Source organism: Hemiscyllium ocellatum, unplaced genomic scaffold (assembly GCF_020745735.1).
Source record: "Hemiscyllium ocellatum isolate sHemOce1 unplaced genomic scaffold, sHemOce1.pat.X.cur. scaffold_2844_pat_ctg1, whole genome shotgun sequence".
In the NCBI taxonomy this organism is placed as follows: domain Eukaryota; kingdom Metazoa; phylum Chordata; class Chondrichthyes; order Orectolobiformes; family Hemiscylliidae; genus Hemiscyllium; species Hemiscyllium ocellatum.
The window spans coordinates 1631-25787 of record NW_026868226.1 but is presented as its reverse complement, the minus strand read 5'-3'; the positions used below and the strand labels follow the sequence as shown (position 1 = coordinate 25787).

At 45.9% G+C, this 24157-nt stretch overlaps 1 long non-coding RNA gene across 2 annotated transcripts in view; it reads right to left on the bottom strand.

The window, feature by feature from the left end:
- LOC132812593 (uncharacterized) overlaps nt 1-23198 on the bottom strand; it is a 28189-nt gene extending 4991 nt beyond the window's left edge. For both annotated transcript variants that reach the window (XR_009643723.1, XR_009643722.1), the window contains exons 1-3: nt 23069-23198; nt 9323-9459; nt 5280-5408 (exon numbers count right to left, since the gene is read on the bottom strand). This is a non-coding gene — a long non-coding RNA (uncharacterized LOC132812593). The remainder of the gene's footprint in view (nt 1-5279; nt 5409-9322; nt 9460-23068) is intronic.
- Nucleotides 23199-24157: the final 959 nt, after the last annotated feature.

Here is a 24157-nt window from a genome sequence, read left to right as displayed (position 1 = left end):
TCTCTTGACTCGAAGAGTCAATCCAGTTTGTGAAACACGGTTTCCCACTCACAAATCCATGCTGAATATTTCGAATCAGCCCTTGCCTTTCCAAATATATGGAGCTCCTTTCTTTCAGAATCTCCTCCATCAACTTACCCAGCACTGGCTCACTGGGCTGTGATTTCCTGGCTTTTCCCTGCAGCCCTTAAGTGATGGAGTAACATTATCCACCCTCCACTCTTCCAGTAACTCATTGTGTCTGTTGATAATATAAATATCTCTGTTAGGGACAATGCAATCTCTTCCCTAGCTTCCCACGAATATTCAGGCATAGACCCAATGAGCTACTGAGGATTAATTAACCTTTAATTGTTTTAAGATTCCAGCACTTTCTCTTCTCTGGAGAGGATTCTTTCCAAGACATCGCTATTTATTTCCCCAAGTTCCCGAGATTCCATGTCTTCCTCCACAGTAAATTCTGACATCACTATTTTGTATAATATCTCAACCACCTCCAGTTATGATGCCCTATTCTCTCCCAAGTTACTCTTTAGCCCTTATTGAAACTTGTGTAAAGGTTTCTGAAAACTCAAATAAATCGTATCTTCGGTACAGCCACTCCTACACCTGTATCTATCCTGCCATTTATGCTCACACCAATAAAAATACAATCCTACAGGCTCAAAGCAACATTCTCTTTTTATTAAAAGTGTTTCTAAGGGTCCAGTTATTGTTCACTGACATATCCTTTCAAACACATTCCAGCTCCCGACCTACTATCAGGCCAACACTGTTTGGTTTCAGACTGGCAGCAGAAAGGGTTATGGGAGTTCGTGTTTAACAATCTGAAAAAGGGAGCTTACAGGTTCAACAGGTAATAGATGTTTTCGAAATAAGGAGGGTCATGGGGACTGAAGGGACATTATGGAGATAGGGAGTGATGTGGGGACTGTATGAGATTATGGACATAGAGAGTGCAGTGGTGACTGAAGAACATCATGGAGATAGGGAGTGATGTGGGGCCTGAAAGAGAACAAAGAGGTCGGAGGGCTGTTGGGCCTGAAGAAGGTTGCACAGATCAGGAGGATCATGGGAATTGAAGGAGGTTACTCTGAATGGGAGGGTCGTTGGGTCAGGATGAGATTATGGAGTTAGGGAGGTTTGTGGGGAAGGATTCAGGTTACATTGATAGGAAGAGTCATGGGGACTGAAGGAGTTTATGGAGATAGGGAGGACTGTGGGGACTGAAGGAGGTTATATAGATAGTAAGTTTATAGAGAACCACAGGAAAGAAGAGCAGATATCGACCATTTGAACACAGAGTCGGTCCCACCATTCAATATGATCAGGACTGATATCTAACCCAGTCCAGTGTTCCTGCTTTGACACCTAACCCTGATATTATAGTGACGACTGGCATTCAGTGATACAGCAGGCTGTAGTAACTGGGACGGGGTGGGGTGGGGGTCTTACAGAGATAGGGAGGGTTGTGGAAGCTGGAACAGATGACAGATACAGGGCGGGTTTTAGGAATGGGAGGACTTTACACGGATTTGGAGGAATGCAGGGATGGAACGTGGTAACAATCGCAGGGAGGATTTTGAGAGCTTGATCTGAGACAGGTACAGCTGAGAACAGAAGTGAGTCAAACAGTCAGGACAGGCAGGGACAAGGTAGGATTAATAAATTAAATTGCATTTATTTCAATGCAAGGTGCCTAACAGGGAAGGCAGATGAACTCAGGGCATGGATAGGAACATGGGACTGGGATCTCATAGCTATTACAGAAACATCGCCCAGGGATGGGCAGGACTGGCAGCTTAATGTTCCAGGATACAAATGCTACAGGAGGGTTAGAAAGGGAGGCAAGAGAGGAGGGGGAGTGGCATTTTTAATAAGGGATAGCATTACAGCTGTTCTGAGGTTGGATATTCACAGAAATACATCCAGGGAAGTTATTTGGGTGGAACTGAGAAATAAGAAAGGGGTGATCGCCTTATTGGAATTGTATTATAGACCCCCCAATAGTCAGAGGGAAATTGAGAAACAAACTTGTAAAGCGATCTCAGCTATCTGTAAGAATAAGAGGGTAGTTACGGTCGGGGATTTTAACTTTCCAAACATTGACTGGGACTGCCATAGTGTTAAAGGTTTAGATGGAGAGGAAATTCTTAAGTCTGTACAAGACAAGTTTCTGATTCAGTATGTGGATGTACCTACTAGAGAAGGTGCAAAACTTGACCTACTCTTAGGAAATAAGGCAGGACAGGTGACTGAGGTGTCAGTGGGGGAGCACTTTGGGGCCAGCGACCATAATTCTGTTTGTTTTAAAATAGTGATGGAAAAGGATAGACCAGATCTAAAAGTTAATGTTCTAAATTGGAGAAGACCAATTTTGACGGTATTAGGCAAGAACTTTTGAAAGCTGATTGGAGGCAGATGTTCGCAGGTAAAGGGATGGCTGGAAAATGGGAAGCCTTCAGAAATGAGATAACAAGAGTCCAGAGAAAGTATATTCCTGTCAGGGTGAAAGGGAAGGCTGGTAGTTATAGGGAATTCTGGATGACTAAAGAATTGAGCGTTTGGTTCAGAAAAGGAAGGAAGCATATGTCAGGCATAGACAGGATCGATCGGGGGAATCCTTAGAAGAGTATAAAGGAAGTAGGAGTATACTTAAGAGGGAAATCAGGAGGGCAAAATGCATACATGAGATAGGGCTGACAAATAGAATTAAGGAGAATGCAAAGGGTTTTTCCAAATATATTAAGGAGAAAAGGGTAACTCGGGAGAGAATAGGGACTCACAAAGATCAGCAAGGCGGCCTTTTTGTGAAGCCACAGAAAATGGGGGAGATATTAAATGAATATTTTGCATTAGTATTTACTGTGGAAAAGGATATGGAAGATATAGACTGCAGAGAAATAGATGGTGACATCTTGCAAAATGTCCACTTAACAGAGGAGGAAGTGCTGGATGTCTTCAAACGGTTAAAGGTGAATAAATCCCCAGGAACTGACCAGGTGTACCCGAGAACTCTGTGGGAAGCTAGAGAAGTGTTTGCTGGGTCTCTTGCTGAGATATTTGCATCACCGATAGTCACAGGTGAGGTGCCGGAAGACTGGAGTTTGGCAAACGTGGTGCCACTGTTTAAGAATGGTGGTAAAGACAAGCCAGGGAACTATAGACCAGTGAGCCTGAACTCAATGGTGGGCAAGTTGTTGGAGGGAATCCTGACGGACAAGATGCACATGTATTTGGAAAGGCAAGGAGAGATTAGGAATAGTTGACATGGCTTTGTGCGTGGGAAATCATGTCTCATAAACTTGATTGAGTTTTTTGAACAAGTAACAAAGAATATTGTGGAGGGCAGAGTGATAGATGTGATCCATATGGACTTCAGTGAGGTATTCGACAAGGTTCCCTATGGGAGACTGATTAGCAAGGTTAGAACTCATGGAATACAGGGAGAACTAACCATTTGGATACAGAACTGGCTCAAAGGTAAAAGACAGAGAGTGGTGGTGGAGGGTTGTTTTTCAGACCGGAGGCCTGTGACCAGAGCAGTGCCACAAGGATCAGTGCTGGGCCCTCTACTGTTTGTAATTTCCATAAATGATTTAGGTGCAAACATAGGAGGTACAGTTAGTAAGTTTACAGATGACACCAAAATTGGAGGTGTAGTGGACAGCGAAGAGGGTTACAACAGGATCTGGACCAGATGAGACAATGGGCTAACTGGCAGATGGAGTTTAATTCAGATAAATGTGATGTGCTGCGTTTTGGGAAAGCAAGTTTTCGCAGGACTTATACAGGTAATGGTAAGGTCCTAGGGAGTGTTGCTGACCAAAGAGACCTTGGAGTGCAAATTCACAGCTCCTTGAAAGTAGAGTTGCAGGTAGATAGGATAGTGAAGGCGGCATTTGGTATGCTTTTCTTTATTGGTCAGAGTATTCAGTACAGGAGATGGAAGGTCATGTTGCGGCTGTACACAACATTGGTTAGGCCACTGTTGGAATATTTTATGCAATTCCGGTCTCCTTCCTATCGGAAGAATTGTTGTGAAACTTGAAAGGGTTCAGAAAAGATTTACAAGGATGTTGCCAGGGCTGGAGGATTTGAGCTACAGGGAGTGGCTGAACAGGCTTGGGCGGTTTTCCCTGGAGCTTCGGAGGCTGAGGGGTGACCTTACAGAGATTTACAAAATTATGAGGGCATGGATAGGATAGGATAAATAGACAAAGTCTTTTCCCTGGGGTCAGGGAGACAAAAACTCAAAGGCATAGGTTTAGGGTGAGAGGGGAAAGATATAAAAGAGACATAAGGGGCAGCTTTTTCACGTAGAGGGTGGTACGTGTATGGAACGAGCTGCCAGAGGATGTGGTGGAGGACGGTACAATTTCAACATTTAAGAGGCGTTTGGATGGGCATATGAATAGGAAGGGTTTGGAAGAATATGGGCCGGGTGCTGGCAGGTGAGACTAGATTGGGTTGGGATATCTGGTTGGCATGCACAGGTTGGACCAAAGGGTCTGTTTCCGTGCTCTACATCTCTATGACTGTATCACTCATGGAGGTTATAGAAATAAACTGCGTGGTCGCGTCTGGAAGAGATTAAAGGTAGAAAGGTTTGTAGTTACTAGAGGAAATTACATCAATAGGGACCAGCAGAGTTTACAGAGACTGAGTGTGTCTTAGAGACAGGAAGAGTTTATAGTCATCATTAGAAATGCAGAAACTAATTTTGAGAGAAGCAGGGTCACTCTGCTTTGTGCCCAGAGACAAGGAGGAGTCTAACAGCTGGAGGAGGTTACTAAGGTACAGAGCTTTTTTGTTGGCGTGACGGGAAGGTTACAGAGATCATGAAGGTAGCAGGAGTTCAAAAAAGTCACAAAGACAGGGAGGTTTTTCAGGTCTGGAAAGGACTACACTGACAGGGATGGCTTAAGGAACTGAAGAGTTAATTTTCTTCAGTTAAGGAGAGATGTGACAGAACCCAGGATTAAAGACAAAGGCAGAAACTTGGAGAGTTTTACTGATATGAGGAGCTTACAGGGATAAGCAGGATTGTAGGGGCTGATAGAGATAGGGAAGGTGGTATCGATGAAACAGACAGTGGAGAAAATGGCAGACATAGGGAGGGTTCTGTGGAACAGATGAATTTACAGACAAGATGGTGATAATGAAGCCTGAGATTTTTCTCATGTTCCTTGTCCAGCATTATTCCTACATCATGCCCTCAGGTTCTGAATTAAAGCCCATGAACTCCTCCCTGTGCTGTTTACTGTGAGTGATCTTACTGGCTGCAGGATTTACTGAAGGCTCCAGATCTCACTCTCCATCTCTCTCTGGCTGACCAACCGTCTTCAATGTGGTGATGGACGAGACAGGAATTGGGAATTGTGCTGAGTCAGGGACATCAGGAATACCTACAGGAGACAGAGAAATAGACAGAATGGGAAATTAGACTAATGCAATGAAGTCCCACAATGAACATAGAGAATGGCACTGAGTCCCACAGAGATATGGAAATTCCCATCTCCATCCATGGCCTGTGCAGTTGCTTCCCTCTGGAGTGGGGAATGCTGTTGGCTCAGGATCTGGAGTAACTGCAAGAGTGAGAGGCACTGACAGAAGCAGCAATTAGACCCACACAGTGAGGGATATCACATGGAGAGAGACTGAGTGATATCAGCAGTGTGCTGGAAGGTGTCAGGATCACACAATGGTATCATTAGAAGTGGTTCTGACCAGTGAGCACTCAGGGAGGACTGAGCTATTTCATTGGGATAGGCTCCTCTGGTACCAGGATTATGCAGTGTGCTATAAACAGACACAGATGAGGAGGGGGACAGGTCTCAGGTGAATGGAAATTCCCAAGACCAAAGAGAAAGGTTGAAATATTGGAACACCCATGGAGATGTGGATGAAGACCAACAGAAAGAAACAGTAAGGGACTGAGTTTAATTAAAATACGACATTATCAAATAGATTTGTGACAGGAAATTATTGGTTAAAATAAAGTAAATGCCATTTCCGCCCCTTACAATTCCTCATACACCACAAGTGACATCACTTTCGTCCCTCACATCATCGCTGATGTCACACACTCAGTGACTGCCGCTCCCCCCACTGCCGTGTTTGCCAACACTTCCGTCCCCACCAACACCACTAACATGCATTCTGCTGACACCACTCCCAGGTCCCACCATCACCATCCCCGCCCGCAGAACCCTGAGGGGAACACCACACCTGTCCATGACTCCATCCCCATTCCCCCTAACACCACACCCACACCAGTTACAGGCACCGTCGCCGCCCCCAGCTCCACACCTACGCCTGGTCCCAGCTCCCACTCCTGCCGAGTTTTCACCATTCCCCCTGACCTCCCCCTCACTGAGGACGAATGATCAGTCCTCAGCAAAGGCCTCATCTTTATCCCTCTCCGTCCACACATCAATTAATTTAATACACACCGTGACGTCGAACGCTCCTTCCACCGCCTCCGCCTCAAAGCTTACTTTTACAATGAACACTTCCACCTATTTTCTGAGAACCCCTTTTCCGGCCTCCAATACACTCCATCCACCTGGACACCCCGCGCTGGCCTATCACCTGCCTTCGATCTCTTCATTTCCAACGTCCACCGACACATTAACTGCCTCAACCTATCTACCCCCCTCCCACTCCAACCTCTCACCCTCACAACGCCCAGCCCTCCACTTCCTCTGCTCCAATCCCGACCTCACCATCAAACCAGCAGATAAAGGGGGTGCAGAGGTAGTCTGGTGCACTGACCTCTACACCGCTGAAGCCATGATGCCAACTCAAAGACACCTCCTCCTACCACCCCCTTCACCATGACCCACCTCCCATCACCAAACGGTCATCTCCCAGAGCATACAGAACGTCATCACCTCAGGAGGAGATCTCCCACCCACAGCTTCCAACCTCATTGTCCAGAATCACCCACTGCCCGGTTCTACCTCCTTCCCAAGATCCACAAGCCTGACCACCCTGGCCGACCCATTGTCTCAGCATGCTCCTGCGCCACCGAACTCATGTCTGCCTACCTCGACATTGTCCTATCCCCCAGTCCAGGAACTGTCCACATACGTTCGAGACACCACCCACACCCTCCACTCCTCCAAGACTTCCGTTTCCCTGGCCCCCAACGCCTCATCTTCACAATGGATATCCAATCCCTCTACACCTCCATCCACCATGACCAGGACCTCTAAAGCCCTCCGTTTCTTCCTCTCCCGACGTCCACAACAGTACCCTTCCACCGACACTCTCATTCGGTTGGCTGAACTTGTCCTCACCCTTAACAATGTTTCCTTCAAATCCTCCCACTTCCTCCAGACCAAAGGGGTAGCAATGGGCACCCGCATGGGCCCCAGCTATGCCTGTCTCTTTGTTGGCTACGTAGAACAGTCCATCTTCCGTCGTTACAATGGCACCACTCCCAACGTCTTCCTCTGCAACATTGATGACTGCATTGGCACCACCTCGTGCTCCCTCAAGGAAGTTGAGCAATTCATCAACTTCACCAACACATTCCATCCTGAACTTAAATTTGCCTGGATCATCTCTGATACCTCCCTCCCTTTCCTGGACCTCTCCATCCCCATTAATGACAACCGACTTGACACTGACATTTTTTTACAAACCTTCCGACTCCCACAGCTACCTAGATTACATAACTTCCTACCCTACCGTTTGCAAAATTCCCAACCCCTATTCCCAATTCCTCTGCCTCCGCCGTACCTGCTCCCAGGTGGGCCAGTTCCACCACAGAACACACCAAATAGCCTCCTTCTTTAGAGATCGGATTTTCCCTTCCCACCTGGTAAAAGATGCCCTCCAACGCATCTCGTCCACATCCCGCACCTCCGCCTTCAAACCCACCCCTCCAACCGTAACAAGGACAGAATGCCCCTAGTTCTCACCTTCCACCCTACCAACCTTCCCATAAACCAAATCATCCGCCGCCATTTCCACCACCTCCAAACTGACCCCACCACCAGTGATATATTTCCCTCCCCACCCCTCTCCACTTTCCACAAAGACCATCCCTGCGTGACTACCTGGTCAGTTCCACGCCCCCCAAAAACCCACTCTCCCTTCCTGGCACCTTCTCCTGCCACCGCAGGTATTGCAAAACCTGCGCCCACACCTCTCCCCTCACCACCATCCAAGGCCCCAAAGGAGCCTTCCACATCCAACGTTTTACCTGCACATCCACCAATATCATTTATTGTATCCGCTGCTCCCGATGCGGTCTCCTCTACATTGGGGAGACTGGACACCTCCTAGAAGAGCACTTTAGGGAACATCTCTGGTACACCCGTTCCAATCAACCCCACCGGCCTGTGACCCAACATTTCTACTACCCCTCCTACTCTGCCGAGGACATGCAGGTCCTGGGCTTCCTCCATCGCTGCTTCCTCACCACCCGACGCCTGGAGGAAGAACGCCTCACCTTCCGCCTCGGAACACTTCAACCCCGGGGCATAATTGTGGACTTCACCAGTTTCCTCATTTCCCTTCCCCCATCTCACCCCACCTCCAGCCTTCCAGCTCAGCACCGCCCTCATGACCTGTCCTAATGGCCTATCTCCCTTCCCACCTTATCCACTCCATCCTCATCTCTGACCTCTCACCCCCATCCCCACCCCCATTCACCCATTGTACTCATTGCTACCTTCCCCCATCCTCCACTCTGACCTAGCACCTTCTTCCCCACCCCATTCACCTATTGTACTCTATGCTACTTTCTTCCCATTCCCACCCTCGCTCATTTATCTCTCCACTCTGCAAGCTCCCCGCCTCTGTTCCTGAGGAAGGGCTTTCGCCCGAAACATCGATTTTCCTGTTCCTCGGATGCTGCCTGACCTGCCGTACTTTTCCAGCACCACTCTAATCTAGACGCTGGTTTCCAGCATCTGCAGTCCTTGTTTTTACCTTATTGAAGGAGGAGATTACCGAGATAAGGCATATTGTAGACACTGAACAAAGTTACAGGGGTTGGGATGGTCATCTGGAATGCAGTACATTTCAAATATGTGTAGGGACTATCGGGAAGGGAGGAGGTTACAGCCATAGGATCTGTTACAGGAATTAAAAATTATTGAAGACACTGGACTACAAGACATGCCATAGATACAGTATTGCAGAGTAGTGAGCTTTAATATAACAGAAGTTGCATTGGGGCGGTGATTGAGTCCGAGGTGTGTGTGTACTGTGCTCGCCTCCAGCACTGTATCTATGTCATGTTGTGTTAACAGATGTTTGGAGCCCTCTCATTGTTCTTTGCTCTGTGCATTGTGGGGGGCCTTACCTCACTACAGGATTTATTGAAGGCTCCAGATCTCCTTTCCCTTTGTCTCCCTCTGGCAGACCAACTGCGTTCAATGTGGTGATGGATAATCCACCCCGCAGCTGGGAAGGCTATTGAGTCAGGACTTTCCTGAGTACCTACAGGAGACAGAGAAATAGACAGAATGGGAAATTAAACAGATGCAGTGATGGTTACACATGGAGAATGGCACTGAGTCCCACAGAGATCTGTAAAATGGAGCGATATTAAGTAATAGTCCCAGATTGCTGGAAGATGTCAGGATCACACAGTCATGTTGGAAGAATGGGTTTAGCTTCATGATGCCCTTGTATCAGTGCTCAGGGATGAGCAGATGAAGTGATGCCCTAGTGCTATTATTGTGAGAGAATGTATCCAAAACCTCAGCTAATGTTCAGGGGAGACAGGTTTGAATCCCGCCATCTGAAAAGGAGACATTTGAAATCAATAATTTTAAAAACAATTATTAACAATCCACTAATAAGTATGAAACCATTCCTGAAGTACAACAAATCCAAACACTTGTCCTTTAGATACGAACATCTGCCCATCCTGTCCTGGTCTGCATGATAATACCCACAGCAAAGTGTTTGCCTCTCAATTACCCTCTGAAATGGCCGAGCAAGTTACTCAGTTCAGGGGATTCTAGGATTGAGCAAGAAAGGCTGGTCAGTAAGAGACACCCACATCCCCTACCTGATTTTAAAATGAAAGCTACCAGGATGGGCCCCCTGGAACTGTGCTGGGACCTGTGTCCTGGCCAATCATGTTGGTAGGTTATTGGATAGGGCATTAAACTGGCAGAGAGGATGCAGGTGAAAGGAGGTTTCCAAATCCAAAGGGAAAAGGTGAAGCAATGGAACAGCATGGGAATGTGGCTGAAGACAAACAGAAAGGAACAGGATGGGACAGAGTTAAACTAAAATTGTACATCAGCAAATAGATTTGTGACAGAAAATTGTGGAAGAGAGGATATTATGTTTTTTTTTTGAATGGACAATGTTGCTGCAATAAGGTGAATGGATTTGTGACACAGATATAAAAGTGATTTAGACACCAGGGAGACATGGATACAGGGTGAACAAAAATATTCAGTGGTTCGTAATCCTGTGCAAACTCAGGCAAAATGGGCAACGCTAACAATAATGGATAACAAAGGCATTACAGAGAAAGCATTTGGCCGCAGATCATGAAGTAGAGTCAGTCTGAATGTAAACTCTGTCTACTACTTGCCAAGGACACAAGCAGCAGTTTTAGCCACCGAACAGCATTCCATTGCTCATCACTGCATTAAACAGGAACTCATTGGAATTTTTTAACAAAGGTATTGTGATAATTTTGGAAAACTTCAATATTTGTATAATCTGGGACAATCACACGGACAACATTGATATTGGAAGTGGAGTTCGGTTAATTTTTTTTCAGTGTTTCTTTGAAAAACACATTGTGCAACTGTTAAGGGACATAACTATCGCAGAGCGACCGTGTAATGAAACTTAGTGAATGAGTAATGTCACCTGCAGAGATCCTTCGGGAAATTGTGATGAAGTACAGTTTAAAGAAATATAAAGTTTTAAAGTGAATCACAGAAAGAACAAGCTACAACTAGAGTTTGAGAGGAGAACTGACCAAGGTAAACAGGCTAAACAGACTGAAATATGTGTCTGAAAATGAACAGTGGAAAACATTTGTAGGAACAATGCAAAGTACTCAACAAAAGAACGTTCGATTGAAAAAGTAAAATCCTCAGCAAGAAACTCCCACTGATCCCTCACTCAGGACAAAAGGGATCATACTAGATTATGAGGCTGAGAAGATCACCATAAAGTCCTGAAGTGAGAGTGTGTTTTAGGAGTAAATGTTCATGGATTGCAATGGGTCTGCTCACAGGAGCAGGGCTGTGGGAAGGGGAACCTTGGTCAGGGTTCATTGACACAATAGGAACAGGGAGAGGTGAAGGTGCTGGAGGTGGTGAGAGTGTTACAGAGAGTGGTCTGGGTGTTACAAAGCCAGTCTGAATTGCTGCAGCTGGAGGGGTTTGCAGAGGTAGGGAGGGACATAGGTATTTTTATATATTCATTCATGGGGTGTGGGTGTCACTGCCTGGAACAACGTTCTTTGTCCCCACTGCTAATTACCCAGAGGGTAGCTCAGAGTCAGCCATATTGCTGTGGGTGTGGAGTCAGGTTAGAATGTCAGATGTCCTTCACTAGAGGAGGTCAGTGAACTAGATGAGTTCTTCCTACTGATCAACAATGTTTTTTACTGTGGCCCCACCAATGTCTTTTACAGCCACAACATGACATCCCAACTCTTACGCTTAATGCTCTCCCGAATGAAGATAACCACACCAAACGCCTGCTTCACCAGCCTGTCTACCTGTGACACCACTTTCAAAGAACTGTGTACCTGGGTCACTGGATCTCTGACTGAAAACACCACCCAGGGCCCGAACAATAACTGTACAAGTCCCACCCTGGTTTGTTTCACCAAAATGGAACACTTCACATTTATCTAATTAAACTCCATCTGCTATTTTTCAGCCCACTATCCCAGCAGAACTGTTCATCCTGTTGTATCATAGATAACCTTCTTCACTGTCCACTTTACCACCAATGTCAGTGTCACCCAAGAAGCTTACTTACCAGGAAACCAATATTCCCATCCAAACCATTTATCCAAATGACAAACAACAGTGGACCCATTACACCACTGGTCACATGTCTCCAGTCAGAAACACAACATGTCTCCCATCACCCTCTGTCTCCTACCATCAAGCCAATTTTGTATCCAGTTCACTAGCTCCTCCTGAATGCCATATCCTTTTACACTGCTTTGAGTTTATCACCCAGTATACCAGACAGAACACAGAACGCAGAACAGTACAGCCCAAGACCCTTCGGCCATGATTTCATGCCAACCTTTTATCCAACTGTAAGAACAAAGTAAACTACATACCCTTCATTTCACTATTATCCACATGTTATCCAAGAGTCTATTAAATGTCCCGAATGTGTCTAATTTTACTACCACCACTGGCAGTGCATTCCAACCACCTACCATTCTCTACCCGCTTATCCATCCTCCATTCACCTTAAAATTATACCGCCTTGTAATAACCATTTATTCCATAGGAGGAAATGTCTCTGACTATTCACTCTCTCTCTGTGCCTCTTATCAACTTGTTCACCTCCACAAAGTCAGCCCGCTCCCTTCTTCACTCCAATGAAAAAAGCCTTAGCTCCCTTAACCTTTCTTTGTAAGAACTGCCCTCCAGTCCAGGCAGCATCCTGGTAAATCTCGGGTGTACGCTCGCTAAAACTTGCACATCCTTCCTGTAAACAGGGGACCAGAACTGAACACAATATTCCAAGTGTGGTCTCACCAGGATGCTATAAAGATGCAGTAACACCTCACGGCTCTTACAATCAATCCCCTTCTTAGGGAAGCCAACACAACATATGCCTTTTTAACAACCCTACCAACGTGCGTGGCTATTTTGAGGGATCAATGGACATGGACCCCATGGTCTCTCTGTACTTCCACACTGCCAAGCATTCTGCCTTTCACCCTGTATCCTGCATTCAAATTCCACCTTCCAGAATGAATCACTTCACATTTTTCCAGATTGGACTCCATCTGCCACTCCCAGCCCAGCTCTGCGTCCTGTCAATGTCCCACTGCAACCTACAACAGCCCTCCACATTCCCCATCACTCCATCAACCGTCATGCGATTGGCAAACGTACTAACCCACAATCCGAGTCATTGACAAAAATCACAAAGAACAGAGTGCCAGAGCCGATTGTTACAGAACCCCACTGGTCACTGAGCTCCAGGCTCAATACTGTCCATCTGCTGCCACCCTCTGTCTTCTCTGGGCCATCCAATCCTGTATCCAGACAGACAGATTTCCCTGTATCCCAATCAACCTTCTTTTCTGAATGAGCCATCATCGTATTCTGTCATATCCTCAAAGAATTCAATAAGGTTTGTGAGGCATGACCTGTCCCTCACAAACCCATGCTGACTGTCTCTAATTAGACCATAGAACATAGAACAGTACAGCACAGAACAGGCCCTTCAGCCCACCATGTTGTGCCGACCATTGATCCTCATGTATGCACCCTCAAATTTCTGTGACCATATGCATATCCAGGAGTCTCTTAAATGTCCCCAATGACCTTGCTTCCACAACTGCTGCTGGCAACGCATTCCATGCTCTCACAACTCTGTGTAAATAACCCGCCTCTGACATCCCCTCTATACTTTCCTCCAACAGCTTAAAACTATGACCCCTCATGTTAGTCATTTCTGCCCTGGGAAATAGTCTCTGACTATCGACTCTATCTATGTCTCTCATTATCTTGTATACCTCAATTAGGTCCCCTCTCCTCCTCCTTTCGTCCAATGAAAAAAGTCTGCTCTCAGTCAACCTCTCCTCATAAGATAAACCCTCCAGTCCAGGCAGCATTCTGGTAAACCTCCTCTGAACCCTCTCCAAAGCATCCACATCTTTCCTATAATAGGGTGACCAGAATTGGATGCAGTATTCTAAGTGCGGTCTAACCAAAGTTTCATAGAGCTACAACAAGATCTCACGACTCTTAAACTCAATCTCTCTGTTAATGAAAGCCAAAACACCATATGCTTTCTTAACAACCCTGTCCACTTGGGTGGCCATTTTAAGGGATCTATGTACCTGCACCCAAGATCCCTCTGTTCCTCCACACTGCCAAAAATCCTATCCTTAATCCTGTATTCAGCTTTCAAATTCGACCTTCCAAAATGCATCACCTCGCATTTATCCAGGTTGAACTCCATCTGCCACCTTTCAGCCCATCTCTGTATCTTGTCAATGTCCCGCTGCAGCCTACAACAGCCCTCTATACTTTCAACGACACCTCCAATCTTTGTGTTATCTGAAAACTTGCTGACCCATCCTTCAATGCCCTCATCCAAGTCATTAATAAAAATTACAAACAGTTGGAATGCTACGAGTGATTGCGGAGTTTACAGGGATAAGGTTGTTGGTAGGACAGGGCTCGATTACACAGACAGGGACTGTTTTTGGCAGCTGAGTAGGTTGCAGGGATAAAGAGTTTTGTAACATCTGGCGGAACAAACTGAGATATGGAGGGTCATCGTGACTGAAGATGTTTAAAGATCTAGGAAGGCTTAGGCTCTGGGGGTTATTTAGACATGGAGGCTGTGGAATCTGGGTTCGTTTTTGAGAGATTGGGTGGCAAGTTTGGTTGGAGACAGTTTCACAGATAAGGGAGCATAGCACAAACAGGAGGAAGTTCCTGCGGTAGGGAGGGTTCGAGTGGAGAGTGATGTCTACACAGATAGGGATGTAAGAGCTGGAGAAGGTTATGGAGATGCGTAACTGGATGGAGATACAGGAGGAGCTTACATTGACACGGTGGGTGATAGTGACGGGAGAATGTTACATAGTTAATGGTTCTTGTAGGAACAGGACCGGGTGAAACACAGGCATTGGAGTGGGATCTACAGATCGGGAGTGTAGCAGGGACCTGACAGGATAACACAGATAGGGATGCTGGTAGGGACTCCACAGACTGATGGCGTTTTAGGGACTGGAAGAGGTTATGTGCACAGGGAGGGCTGTAAGACTGCAGGAGCTCATAGGGAGTTGAAGATTTGGAGCAGTTCACAGAGGGAGAGTTCTCCAACAGGAGTAGGTTACAGATAGTGAGGGTTGTGTAGACTGAGAAAGTTAAAGAGAGGGGGAGTTTTCAGGTCCAGAAGAGATTACACTGACAGGGACAGTTGAAGATACTGAACAAAAAGAACATGGAGAAGATTACACAGATAGGGAGGGATGTTGGGACTGAAGGTGAATACACACACGGAGGGTTGTATTAGGCGGAGCTTAGAGGGATAGGGACTGGTGTCGGGATTTACACAGATAAGGAACGTTGTGTTTTTGGAGAAGGTTACACTGATGCAGACAGTGTTGGGAGTGTTTAATGGACTACAGAAGAGCTCAGAGAGAATGTATTATGGGGAGTGGAGGAGATTACAGACACAGAGATGGCTGTCGGTTTGAAAAGAGTTTCTACAGATCCTCAGTGCTGTAAGGCTGGAGGGAGGTTACAATAATAAGGGTTACCTACACTTAATGACTTCTTTGATATGGAGAAAGTCTCAGAATGGGATTGTCAAAAGGAAATATAGACAGTTCAGATGAGTTTACAGAGATATAAATGTTTTTGGGGGTTTCAGGATGAAACAGTGATTGGGAGTGATGTAACGAATGGCAATAATTTTAGGGATTATTCTAAAGGCAGGAAGTGGTGACAGCCATATCGATTGTGGTAAGGACTGGAGAATCTTACATCGCCAAGGAGTGTTTTAGAGACTGTTGGAGACTCCACATATAAGGAGAGTATTGGGGATGGTTGACAGGACTGGGCAATAACCTGAATAGAATCTCCACAGTGTGGAAAAAGGCCATTTGGCCCAACAAATCCACATCAACCCTCTAAAGAGCATTCTAACCAGACCCATCCCTCTCCCTGTCCATTAAACACTGCCTTTCTCGTGGTGAACTCACCTAAACCACACTTGCCTGAATACTACAGTGAATTTCTGATGGCCAATCCACGTATCGTGCAAATGTTGGGCTATGGAAGGAACCGGAGCACCCGGAAGAAACCCACACAGTCAGAGGGGAGTACATGCAAAGACCACACAGACAGTCGGCCAAGGCTGGAATTGAAGCCAGGTTCCAGGCACAGTGAGGCTGATTATACAGAGCACTGCAGAGATTGGACTAGGTCACAAGTTCACAAGGGTCTCTTGGAACAGGAGAAGGTTACATAGATGGTGTCCATGAGAGGGACTAGAGGGAGTTAACACAATAGGGAAGGTTGTGGATTCTCTCTACAATTAGAGGTAGGGACAGTTGGGGAAACTGGATGAAGTTAGGCATACTCAGAGTTGTACACACTGGGTGAGGTTACTGAGTTAGCAAGGATTCTATGGACTGACTAAGGTTATGGACAGATGCAGTTGTGGGAATGTGAATTGTTGCAACAATTGAGAGGATATTTCAGGCACATTGATGCTTTTAGTGGCTGCAGGATGTTCGAGAGCTAAGAAGGCTCGTCCTGACTGGAGGTGATCAGAGGTAAGAAACATTGTACTGATGGGAGTTAGTCACAGAGAAGAGAGAGAGAGAGGCAAGGTTACAGATCTCAGGAGCTTTCAGGTGGCTTCACAATGTTACACAAAGGGAGGGTTGGCAGGAAACGCTGTAGGAACTGGAGGACTCTGTACAGACAGTGAGGTGAAATGGATGGTGGAAGGTTAGAGGTAATGAAGGTGCTGTAGGACAGGATGGAGGAGTGCTGCTGGGACTGGAGAAGGTTACAGTGACATCATGTGCTGGAGAGGCTGGAGGAAGGTACACAGGTGGGCAGGTCAGTAAGGGCTGGATGTTACAGACAGAGTGGGCTGTAGGTGCTGGACAAGATGACAAACGTAAGGATTTTTATAGTGTTTTGGTGATGGGGTCATAACAGTTGGTTTCAAAGGCATTTTGGTAAAATATAAGGACAAGGCAGAGGTGAAGACGCCAAATTTGTGGAAGCCCCCTAATTGTTAGAATATCACTGTCACTGGGCATTATCATTATCACGAGACAGGATCTGGCAAACACAGACCGGGAGGAACTATTTGCAGTTGGGTTCATATTCAGAAAGAGGAAGTGCGTCAAAGTGATACAGGGAGAATTCAAGGCCAGTGTGTTCTGCGAAGAGTGATTGACAAAGGCAGTAACTCCAGTGAATACTGGTCAAGCGATATCCTGAGCTTGATAAAGGAAATACAATGCGATGAAAACAGGCAAAGACCGACCAACGTATAGAGAGTGCAAGGGGATCCTTAAAATGATGGGCAAATAATGGGCATGAAATATCCTTTTCAGATACTGTTAAGGAGAGGCCACAATGTGTTTAATGAGTACAGTTAGAGGAAGACGATTCCCAGGTAAACAGCGAGGCTTGTTAGAAACCAAAGGGACAATCCGTGCATGGAGCCAGAGGAAGTAGGTAAGGTCTTCAATGAAAGCTTCCCATCTGTATTGACACAGGAGAAAGGCATTGTAGTCGGGGATTTCAGTGGGGATGGTGAGGTTTTAGAACATGATAAGATGAATAAGGAGGAGGTTTAAATGTTTTCACAGGCATAAAGGTGGAGAAATCCCCAGTGCCTCATGAAATGTATCCCAAGTTGCTATGGGAAGGAAGGCTGGAGTTTGCTGGGGCCCTGGTGTATATTTTAATACTTTGCTGGCCACAGGTAAAGTTCTGACAGACTGGAGGATCGCTAATGCGGTTCCTTTGTTCAAGAAGGGCAGCAGAGATTGGCCAGATATTACAGAGCAGATAGTCTGACAGCGGGGGTGGGGGGGGGGGGGGGTGGGGGGGCGGTTATTGGGAACAATTGTGAGGATGAATCGACACTTGCAAAGGCAAAGATCACCTCGGCAGCGTCATCACGGATGTGGTAGAGGACGATACTGTCTGAGGAATTCAGTTCAGTTTTTTTGAAATGGTGTCTAAAAATATTGATGAGGGCAGTGCAGATGATGTGGTTTACATGGACTTGAATAAGACGGTTGACAAAATCCCTCATGGAAGGCTGGTTCAAATGTAAAGAGCCACAAGGCAAGTTCGCAAATTAGATACAAAATTAGCGGATACACTTCTTCATGTTTGAAATTCTTTCACCAGTGGGTGTACCACAGGGATCTGTGCAGGAACCATTGCTGGTTATTATGTACACTAATAACTTGGATGTGAAAGCATAACTTGTGGGCGGCACGGTGGCAGAGCGGTTAGCACTGCTGCCTCACAGCACCTGAGACCCGGGTTCAATTCCCGACTCAGGGTGCTCCGGTTTCCTCCAACAGTCACAAAGATGTGCGGTTAGGTGAATTGGCCATGCTAAATTGCCCGTAGTGTTAGGTAAAAGGGGTAAATGTCGGGGTATAGGTGGGTTGTGCTTCGGCGGGTCGGTGTGGCTGCAGTCTGATATCGATCAGATGATAAACTGAGCAGAGTAATGGCAGATGTAGTTTACTTCTGATCACTGTGAGGTAATGCACTGTGGGAAGTCTCATAAGTGAAGGATATACATCATGAATGGTAGGTCCACCTGGAGTACTGAGGAACAAGGGACCTTGGTGGACAAGTCTCTGGATGTGTGAAGTTGTCAGCACATGTTGACAGGGTGGGGAAGACATCTGAACTGGGAGCAGGAGGGGGATCCACATCCTGGTGGGGCGAATTGTAGGAGCTGCTTGAGAGGATATAAACCAGTCTGGTAGGGTGTTGCATCTTAAACAGTCCTAAGGCCAGAAAGAAGATTGAGGCTGATGCACAAGTTAATGAGAACAATTTCAGCAGACAAGGCAAGCAAGAATATAGCAGGAAATGGGGAGAAACTGATGATTAACCTGCATTTATTTCAATACAACGGGCCTGACAGCTACGGAAGATAAACTCAGGGCATGGATTGGAACATGGGACTGGGACATTACAGTTATTACAGAAACAAAGCCGAGGGAGGGGCAGGGCTGTCAGCACATTGGTTCAAGGTGGAGATGCTACAGGAAGCATCAAAGGGTAGGCAAGAGAGGATGTGTGGTGGTGGGTTTTGATTGCATAAATCATCACAGCAAGATTTAGAGAGGATATTCCTGTGGGATTGCCCACTGAAGTTATGTTAGTGCAACTGAGAAATAAGAATGGGTCATCACTTTGATACGATTGTCCTACTGACCCCGAATAGTCTGTGGCAGACTGAGGAACAAATATATCAGGAGATCTCAATATCAATCAGAATAATAGGGCTGTTATGGTTGGGGTTTTTCAACTTTCCAAACCTAGACTGGGACTGCCAGTGTTCAGCATTTGCAAGGGAGCAATTTGGTAATTATGTTCAAGAAATTCCCAAACAATATGTAAATGGTCTGAAAAGAGAAAGGGGCAAAGCCTGACCTTCCCTTGGGAAACAAGGTCGGGAAAGGGACTGATGTGTGAGTGGGAATGCATTTTGCCAAAATGACCACAATTCTCTTAGCTTAAGAATAAAGATGGAAAAGAACAGGTCTGGTCCACAAGTTCAAGGTATGAAATGGGACCAGACCAATCTTGACAGTATTAGACAGGAACTTTCAAAAGGTGATCAGGGAGTCTATTTGCAGGGAAAGGGAAGTCTGGCAACTGAGAATATTTTAAAAGTGAGATAAATTGAGCGATCACCACCAGCATGTTCCTGTTTGTGTGCAGCTCAATGCTGACAGCCCTCGGAAACACTGGCTGTCTATTGGACAAGGAAAAAGGGCATATTTCAGGTATCGCCAGCTGGATCAAGGGAATGCATGAGGATCAAGGGGCTGTAGGGATACACTTTGGGTGGAAATCAGGAATGCAGAAAGGGTACATGAAATAGCCTCGGCAGGAAATGATAGGGAGAATGCAAAAGTGATTGTATAACTATATTGAGTAAAAAGTGTAACTCGAAACAAAATAGTGTTCCTTAAGGATCAATGAGATCATTGATGTGTGGAACCGCAGGATATGGCTAGACTTTAAACACATTTTGTGACTCCAGAACTTACTGTTGACAAAGACTGGGGAACTCAGGGAACAAGAGTAATACGTTAGACCATATTTGGAGTTTGCTGCAATTCCAGTATCCCGCTATAGGAAGGAGGTTGGGAAGCTTGAAAGTGTTCAGAAAAGATTGACAAGATGTTGCCGGGGTTGTTGCTGAATAAGCTCGGGCTATTTTCACTGGAGCATCAGAGACTGAGGGGTGACCTGACAGAGGATTATCCATGAGGGATATGGATTGGGTAAGCATTCAAGGTCTTTTACCAGGGGTTGGGGAGTCCAAAACTAAAGGGCATATGTTTAAGGTTAAAGGGGAAAGGTTTAAAAGGGACTGAAGGGTCAGCTTTTTATGCACACGGTGATGTGTGTATGGAATGAGCTGAGGGAGAAAGTAACACATACTGAGACTATGACAACATTTAAGGGATGGATGGGTATGTGAATAATAAGGGTTTAGATGTACATGGGCCAAATGCTGATAAATGGGATGGACTTATTTAGATCTTCTGGTCAGCATGGATGAGTTGGATCGAAGGGTCTGTTTCCCTTGTACATCTCTATGGCTTGAAAAGAGGGCATGTTATAGAAGAGGTGGTGCTGGACGTTTTAAAACACAAAGGTATGGAAAGCCCCAGGACCTGATTACATGTATCACAGGGCATTGTGGGATGTTAGGGAAGGAACTGTGGAGCCGCTAACAAAGGTATTTGTACCAATGACAGCCATGTGTGATGGGCTGGAAGGCTGGAGGGTGACATAGTGGACAGTGAAGGAGGTTTGCTAAGATTACAAAGGGATCTTGATGATATGGGTGAATGAGCTGAAAAATTGCAGATGGACTTCAATCTGAATAAATGCAAGATAATGCACTTGGTAAAACAAACAAAGGTAGAGCCGATACAATTACTGTTCGGGCCTCAGTTAGTGTTTTAGAGCAGAGGGACCTCCGGGTTCAGGTACATAATTCTTGAAGTTTGCATCACAGGATGGATAAGACAGTGCTTGGCATGCCTGACTATTGCTCAGTCCATTGAATGGAGAATTTGGGACGTCATGTTGAGATTGCACAGACATTGGTGAGGCCTGTTCTGCAATACTCTGTCCAGTTCTGGTCGCCCAGTTATAGGGAGGATATTATTAAGCTGCAGGGGATTCAGAAGAGATTTACCAGGACGTTGCTGGGTATGGAAGGCTTGAGTTCTGCAAAATGGCTGGACAGGCTGAGTCTTTTTTTCACTCGAGCCTGGAAGTTGAGACGTGATGTTATAAAAGTAAATTTTAAAAATAAGGTATATAGATCGATTTAATGGTAGTTGTCTTTAACACAGGATGGGGGACTCCCAAGAGGAGGGACCACGTCTTAAAGTTTAGAAGAGAGCAATGTTCAAAAAAAGACATGGGGCAAATTGTTCCACAGACGGTGTTTTGATTGTGGAATGAACTTGCTGAAGAAGGGTGGATGTGGGTACAATGACAACGTTTAAAAGACAGAGATACTAAACAAGTATTTAGCATCAGTTTTTACTGTGGAAAAGGATATGGAAGATATAGAATGTCGGGAAATAGATAGTGACACCTTGCAAAATATCCATATTACAGACGAGCAAGTGTTGATGGCTTGAAATGCATAAAGGTGGGTAAATTCCCAGGACCTGATCAGGTGTACCCTCGAACTCTGTGGGAAGCGAGAGAAGTGATTACTGAGCCTCTTGCTGAGATATTTGTATAATCAATAGTCACAGGTGAGGTGCCGGAAGACTGGAGGTTGGTTAATGCGGTGCCATTGTTTAAGAAGAGTGGTAAGGACAAGCCGGGAATTATAGACCAGTGAGCCTGACCTCGGTGGTGGGCAAGTTGCTGGAGGGAATCCTGAGGGACAGGATGTACATGTAGTTGGAAAGGCAAGGACTGAATCGGGATAGTCAACATGGCTTTGTGCGTGGGAGATCATGCCTTACAAACTTGACTGAGTTTTTTGAATAAATAACAATAAGGATTGATGAGGGCTGAGCGGTAGATGTGATCTATATGGACTTCAGTAAGGCGTTCGACAAGGTTCCCTATGGGAGACTGGTTAGCAAGGTTAGATCTCATGGAATACAGGGAGAAGTAGCTATTTAGATACAGAACTGGCTCAAAGGTAGAAGACAGAGGGTAGTGGTGAGGGTTGCTTATCAGACTGGAGGACAGTGACCGGTGGAGTGTCACAAGGATTGGGCCTAAGAATGGTGAATAGCCAAGGGTAAGGGAGTCCAAAACTTGAGGGTACAAACTGGAGGTGAGAGAGCAAAGATTTAAAGAGGGAGCTGAGGGCAACATTATCCACAGAGGATGGTGCACAGACAGAACCTTGTGCCAGGGGCACATGGGAGAAACAAGAACAATGACAACATGGAAAAGACCTTTGGGCAGGAACATGGAGAGGGGAAGGTTTGAAGAGCTAAGGGCCAAACGCAGGCAAATGAGACTCATTCAGTATAGGAAACATGGGCAGCATTGACGAGTTGGACCACAGGTTCTGTTTCCGTGCTGTATCACTCTGTATCCAGGTAAAGAGGATTATAGTACGGAAGTAAAGCATGTTGTGGACACTGAAACAAGTTATAGTGAAAGGGATGGTAGTCTAAAATGCAGTACGTTTCAAATATGTGGAGGGTCTATCAGGAAGGGAGGAGGTTACAGGGACAGGAACTGTTATAGGAGTTAAAAATGACTGAAGACACCGGTGCACAAGCCATGCCACACATAGAGTGTTGCAGAGTAGTGAGTCTTAGTACAGTGTTGGAGGGAGAACACAGAACAGAAAGATCCCAGGCAGCATTCACAACATCTCGTCGGAGGCCTGCTTTCCCCTCTGTTGCCCTGATGCTCACTAAGACAGCACCGGCCTGGATTGATAACTATGAACTCCCCATGCTGTCTCAGTGCAACGTAAGTTAATGTAGACGTGGTGATTCAGCCAGGGGTGTTTCTGTACTGTACTGTACTTACCCTCCAGCACTGTATCTATGTCATGTCATGTTAGATGATGTTGGAGCCCTCCCATTGCTCCCTGCTGTGTACACTGTGAGTGAACTTACCTCACTGCAGGATTTATTGAAGGCTCCAGATCTCTCTGCCTTTTGTCTCTCTGGCTGACCAATCAACTTCAATGAGGTGTTGGACGAGACACCCAGCAATTGGGAAGTCTATGGAGTCAGCACTTTCCTGAGGACCTACAGGAGACAGAAAAATAGACAGAATGGGGAATTAGACTGATGCAGTGAGGTTTACACATGGAGAATGGAAATGAACCCCACAGAGATCTGGAAAATCCCACTCCATCCCTGGTCTGCGCTGTTGCATCTCTCTGGAGTGGAGAATTCTGTTCGCTCAGGATCTGGAGTAACTGCAAGAGCGGGAGGCTCTGACAGAGGCTGCAATTAGACCCACACAGTGAGGGATACCAAAGGGAGAGAGACTGAATGATATCACCAGAGTGCTGGAAGACCTCAGGATCACACAGTCATGTTGGAAGAATGGGTTTAGCTTCATGATGCCCTGGTATCAGTGCTCAGGGATGAGCAACCACTGAGCAGGCGAATTGATGACCGAGTGGTATTACTGCGAGAGAATTTATCCAAAACTTCAGCTAATGTTCAGGGGAAGTGGGTTTTAATCTCACCATCAATAATTTTAAAAATAGTAATTAACAATCCATAAATAAATATGAAACCATTGCAGATGTTCAAAAACCCCAAACCCTTGTCCTTTAGATAAGGACATCTGCTCATCCTCACGTGGTCTGCACGACATCCCCACAGCAAAGTGTTTGCCTCTCAATTACCCTCTGAAATGGCCGAGCAAGTTACTCAGCTCAAGGGCAGCTCGGGCTGGGCAAGAAAGGCTGGTCAGCTAGAGATACCCACATCCCATACCTGATTTAATAAATAATCCATGAGGATGGTCCCCCTGGAACTGCGCTGGGGCCAGGGTCCGGGCCAATCATATCGGTAAGTTTATGGATGGGGCTTTCAACTGACAGAGAGGATGCCAGTGAAAGGAGCTTTCCAAATCCAAAGGGAAAAGGTGAAGAATGGGAGCAGTATGGGAATGTGGCAGAAGACAAGCAGAAAGGAACAGGATGGGACAGAGCTTAACTAAAACTGTACATCAGGGAATCGGTTTGT